Below are 5,425 nucleotides of genomic sequence, written 5' to 3'. Positions count from 1 at the left end.
TGGGAGTCTAAATCTCTTTGTAAGTCTCTAAGGACTTGCTTTATGAATCTTGGTGCTCCTGTATTGGGTGCACATATATTTAGGATAGTTAGGTCTTCTTGTTGAATTGATCCCTTTACCATTGTGTAATGGCCTTCTTTGTCTCTTTTGATCTTTGTTGGTTTAAAGTCTGTTTTATCAGAGACAAGGATTGCAACCCCTGCATTTTTTGGCTTTCCATTTGCTTGGTAGATCTTCCTCAATCACTTTATTTTGAGCCTATGTGTGTCTCTGCATGTGAGATGGGTCACCTGAATACAGCACAGTGATGGGTCTTGACTCTTTCTCCAATTTCCCAGTCTGTGTCTTTTAACTGGGGCATTTAGTCCATTTACATTTAAGGTTAATATTTTTATGTGTGAATTTGATGCTATCATTATGATGTTAGCTGGTTATTTCGCCCATTAGTTGATGCAGTTTCTTCCTAGCATCGATGATCTTTACAATTTGGGATGTTTTTGCAGTGGCTGGTACTGGTTGTTTTTCTCCATGTTTAGTGCTTCCTTCAGGAGCTCTTGTAAGGCAGGCCTGGTGGTGACAAAATCTCTCAGCATTCGCTTGTCTGTAAAGGATTTTATTTCTCCTTCATTTACGAAGCTTAGTTTGGCTGGATATGAAATTTTGGGTTGAAAATTCTTTTCTTCAAGAATGTTGAATATTGGCCCCCACTCTCTTCTGGTTTGTAGAGTTTCTACCAAGAGATGTGCTGTTAGTCTGATGGGCTTTCCTTTGTAGGTAACCTTTCTCTCTGGCTGTCCTTAACATTTTTTTCTTCATTTCCACCTTGGTGGATCTGACAATTATGTGTCTTGGGGTTGCTCTTCTTGAAGAGTATCTTGGTGGTGATCTCCGTATTTCCTTAATTTGAATGTTGGCCTGCCTTGCTAGGTTGGGGAAGTTGTCCTGGATAATATCCTGAAGAGTGTTTTGCAACTTGGTTCCATTCTCCCTGTCACTTTCAGGTACACCAATCAAACATAGATTTGGTCTTTTCACATAGTCCCATATTTCTTGGAGGTTTTGTTCTTTTCTTTTTACTCTTTTTTCTCTAAACTTCTCTTCTCACTTTATTTCATTAATTTGATCTTCAATGACTGATACCCTTTCTTCCACTTGATTGAATTGGCTACTGAAGCTTGTGCATGCGTCACATAGTTCCCATGCCATGGTTTTCAGCTCTATCAGGTCATTTAAGGTTTCTCTGCACTTTATTCTAGTTAGCCATTCATTTAATCTTTTTTCAAGGTTTTTAGCTTCCTTGCAATGGGTTCGAACCTCCTCCTTTAGCTCAGAGAAGTTTGTTATTACCGACCTTCTGAAGCCTACTTCTGTCAGCTCGTCAAAGTCATTCTCTGTCCAGCTTTGTTCTGTTGCTGGTGAGGAGCTGCAATCCTCTGGAGGAGAAGAGGTGCTCTGGTTTTTAGAATTTTCAGCTTTTCTGCTCTGGTTTCTCTCCATCTTTGTAGTTTTATCTACCTTTGGTCTTTGATGTTGGTGACCTACAGATGGGGTTTTGGTGTGGATGTCCTTTTTGTTGATGTTGATGCTATTCCTTTCTATTTGTTAGTTTTCCTTCTAACAGTCAGGTCCCTCAACTGAAGGTCTGTTGGAGGTTGCTGGAGGTCCACTCCAGACCCTATTTGCCTGGGTATCACCAGCAGAGGCTGCAGAACAGCAAATATTGCAGAATAGCAAAAACTGCTGCCTGATCCTTCCTCTGGAAACTTCATCCCAGAGGGGCACCCACCTGTATGAGGTGTCAGTCGGCCCCTACTGGGAGGTGTCTCCCAGTTAGGGTACACGGGAGTCAGGGACCCACTGAGGAGGCAGTCTGTCTGTTCTCCGAGCTCAAACACCATGCTGGGAGAACCATTGCTCTCTTCAGAGCTGTCAGACCGGGACGTTTAAGACTGCAGAAGCTTCTGCTGCCTTGTGTTCAGCTATGCCCTGCCCCAAGGTGGGGTCTAGAGGCAGTAGGCCTTGCTGAGCTGTGGTGGACTCTGCCCAGTTTGAGCTTCCCAGCTGCTTTGTTTACCTACCCAAGCCTCAGCAATGGCAGATGCTCCTCCCCTGCCAGGCTACTGCCTCGCAGGCCGACCTCAGACTGCTGCACTAGTAGTGTGCAAGGCTCCATGGGCATGGGACCCACTGAGCCAGGTGAGGGATATAATCTCCTGGTGTGTCGTTTACTAAGACCATTGGAAAAGCGCAGTATTTGGGCTGGAGTGTCCTGTTTTCCAGGTACCATCTGTCACGGCTTCCCTTGGCTAAGAAAGGGAAATCCCCAACCCCTCACACTTCCTGGGTGAGGCGATGCCCTGCCCTGCTTCAGCTCACCCTCCGTGGGCTGCACCCACTGTCCAACCAGTTCTAATGAGATGAACTAGGTACCTTAGGTGGAAATGCAGAAATCACCCGTCTTCTGTGTCAGTCACACTGGGAACTGCAGGCTGGAGCTGTTCCTATTTGGCCATCTTGGAGTGGAATCTGGGATTTTCTTATTTGCAATCTAGAAATATTGAGTAACACACACAGACAATCTAATTTGACCAAAAGACCAAAACAATATGCCCATAAGAAATAATGTCAAAGAATCTTATTTACAGCAGCAGTCCCCAACCTTTTTGACACCAGGGACCGGTCTCATGGAAAACAGTTTTTCTATAGACCCAAGGGTTGGAGACCTGTATTTGCAGGTTGGGGACCCCTGATCTATAGGATCCTTTCCAGGGTGTAATCATGGTCTCACAATACTGATTAAAATAGCTACAAAATTCAAATGGATTCAAATGGATCATATTTGGGGGTTCACATACATAATTAAAAGCTGCAACAGGCATGTATGATCAAGAATAGGTAGTTATGTTCTATCTACAGGAAGAAGGGTGTACCAAAAATATTTTGGTGGCTAAAAGGTTGGACTATGGAGTAAACTGTTAGATGTTCACTAAAATCTGTTATCTTTAGTGTCCAGCTAAAGCCTTTTTTCCATCTACATGTTGCCACATGACCACATGACTAAATTCTGGTCAGCAGAAGGTAAGAGGAAGTGGCATATGTGACTTCTGGGAACTGTCACCAAAGAACAGGGTATGGGGCATGATTTTCAGCCTTCTTTTCTTCCTTCCTGATATCGGGAATGTGATCATGGCTTAAAGCTGGAATAGCCATGAATGATCATGAATGCATCATCTGTGACTTTGGGAATGGAAGCTACTCACAGCACAGCAACAAAATGGAATGGAAGACCTTAGAGCATTATACTAGCCCTTCAGACCTTTTTTTTTTTTTTTTTTTTTTTGAGACGGAGTCTCGCTCTGTCGCCCAGGTTGGAGTGCAGAGGCCGGATCTCAGCTCACTACAAGCTCCGCCTCCCGGGTTTACGCCATTCTCCCGCCTCAGCATCCCGAGTAGCTGGGACTACAGGTGCCCACCACCTCGCCCAGCTAGTTTTTTTGTATTTTTTAGTAGAGACGGGGTTTCACCACGTTTGCCAGGATGGTCTCGATCTCCTCACCTCGTGATCCGCCCGTCTCGGCCTCCCAAAGTGCTGGGATTACAGGCTTGAGCCACCGCGCCCGGCGCAGACTTTTATATGAATAAGAAATAAGCCTTTTTTTCTTACTTGTCCTCAATGTAAACTTTACATTGTAAGTAAGAAATAAACTCTTATATGAGTAATAAATAAACCTTTTTTTCTTACCTGTCCTCAACGTAAACTTTCTTAACATCTTGTACACGCTATTTATTTCCAGTCTGTAGACCTTTGCTCACGTGCTCCTATACTGTTGATGATTTAGAAAACGAGAAGCCAACTTAGTATAATGAAATAGACTTCTTTTTTTCCATTTCCCAAAGTTAATGTTTAAGTTAGTTGGTTGCCTGAAATTAAGAATGAGTTTTCCTATGGGCTATGGTCAGAATGTTTGTGGCCCCTCCACCCCTGCCAAATTTCTAAGTTGAAATTTATCCTCAATGTGATGTTATTATGAAGCAGGGCCTTCAGGGAGGCAATTAAGTCATAAGGGTGAACTCTTTTACAATGCAAGGACACATTATCAATAAGGAAGCAGGCACTCACCAGACACTGCTGGTGCCTTGGTCTTAGAAATACCAGCTTCCAGAATTGTGAGGAATAAATTTCTATTGTTTGTATATTATTCAGTCTAAGGTACTTTGTCATAGCAGCCCAGAGTGAGATTCTATGGAAACAAATATATACATTGATCAGTTTCCTTGCTTCATTCAATATATACTAGTAATACCTGAAGTAACTCTCCAATATTATAGTTAAAAAAAATTTTATGAGAGCTGAGACTAGTCTGTCCTGTTCACTTTGCCTTCATAGTGCTTAATTCAGTGTCTAGGACATAGTAGGTATGCAATAAATATTTGTTAAAGAAATACGGGAAATTGTACTTCAGATGCCAAGAACACATTTGTTCACATCAGCAACACTGTAATAACAGAATAAAGGATTCCTTACAGGACTAAAGTAGATAGTTTTGAGAAATTTTCAATGCTAATTCTATCTAACCTAGCCAAATAATTTATTATCCAAACTGGGCCTGTTCCAGGCAAATCAAGATGTCTAGGCTGCACCTATCTATATTTAAATAGCCTCCTTTTAAATGAGAAGGTACTATCCTATGTCTCTATGGTTGCATGTGTACCCATGGGACTCACCAAAGATTTACTGTTTGCTCCTTTTAAAGAAGCCACCAAAAGTCTCTGTTTTATCTTGATGAAAATGATGTTTTACTCTTCAAGGAAGAACAAAAGCATTTCCTCCTCACTAGCTCCACTCCCAGTGGTAAGTGGGATTTCCTACTTCAGAGGTCTGAACAAAAAGCATTTCCTCCTCACTAGCTCCACTCCCAGTGGTAAGTGGGATTTCCTACTTCGGAGGTCTGCTTTTCCTTTACCCAGGGATGATACACGGGACCTTTTTGCATTTTTAAAATCTGTGCCTAAAAGCTCTTTAAGTTAAATTGCTGGATTTCCCAGGACATAAAAAAGATTGACAAGAATTGGTCTGCAGTAGATAAATCTACCCCAGCACAACTATTCTGGGGCAGTGAGATCTTAGGAAAAAATGACTCTGTGGAGTATATGTGGTTCTGTGAGAGAGGAGAGGAGCAGGAAGGAGGGAGGAAAGGAGAGGGAGAGGTGGATTTAAAGGGCCAGGTAACTGTAGCTGTGATCTGGGGGAACCAGTGACGGGTACTCTAATTGAGCACAATACTGAAGGAATTGTGTTAGACACTGTGATGGTTAATTTTATGGGTCAACTTGGCAGGGCCATGGTGACCAGCTATTTGATCAACCAATGTTCTGGATGTTTTCTGTGAAGGTTTTTTTTTGTTTTTTGTTTTTTTTTTTTTTT

General features: G+C 42.4%; 1 protein-coding gene across 1 annotated transcript in view; it reads right to left on the bottom strand.

Annotated features, from left to right (window-relative positions):
• Positions 1-5,425, bottom strand: part of LOC108537959 (doublecortin domain-containing protein 1) — a 69,337-nt gene that overhangs the window by 37,951 nt on the left and 25,961 nt on the right. Inside the window, 2 exon segments of the mRNA XM_017885737.1 lie at positions 2,431-2,548; positions 3,743-3,824. The gene's annotated coding sequence lies outside the window, so the exon portion shown is untranslated.

Source organism: Rhinopithecus bieti, unplaced genomic scaffold, assembly GCF_001698545.2.
Source record: "Rhinopithecus bieti isolate Rb0 unplaced genomic scaffold, ASM169854v2 scaffold_13558, whole genome shotgun sequence".
Classification (NCBI taxonomy): domain Eukaryota; kingdom Metazoa; phylum Chordata; class Mammalia; order Primates; family Cercopithecidae; genus Rhinopithecus; species Rhinopithecus bieti.
The sequence above is the reverse complement of the archived record's forward strand: the minus strand, read 5'-3'. Positions and strand labels throughout refer to the sequence as shown.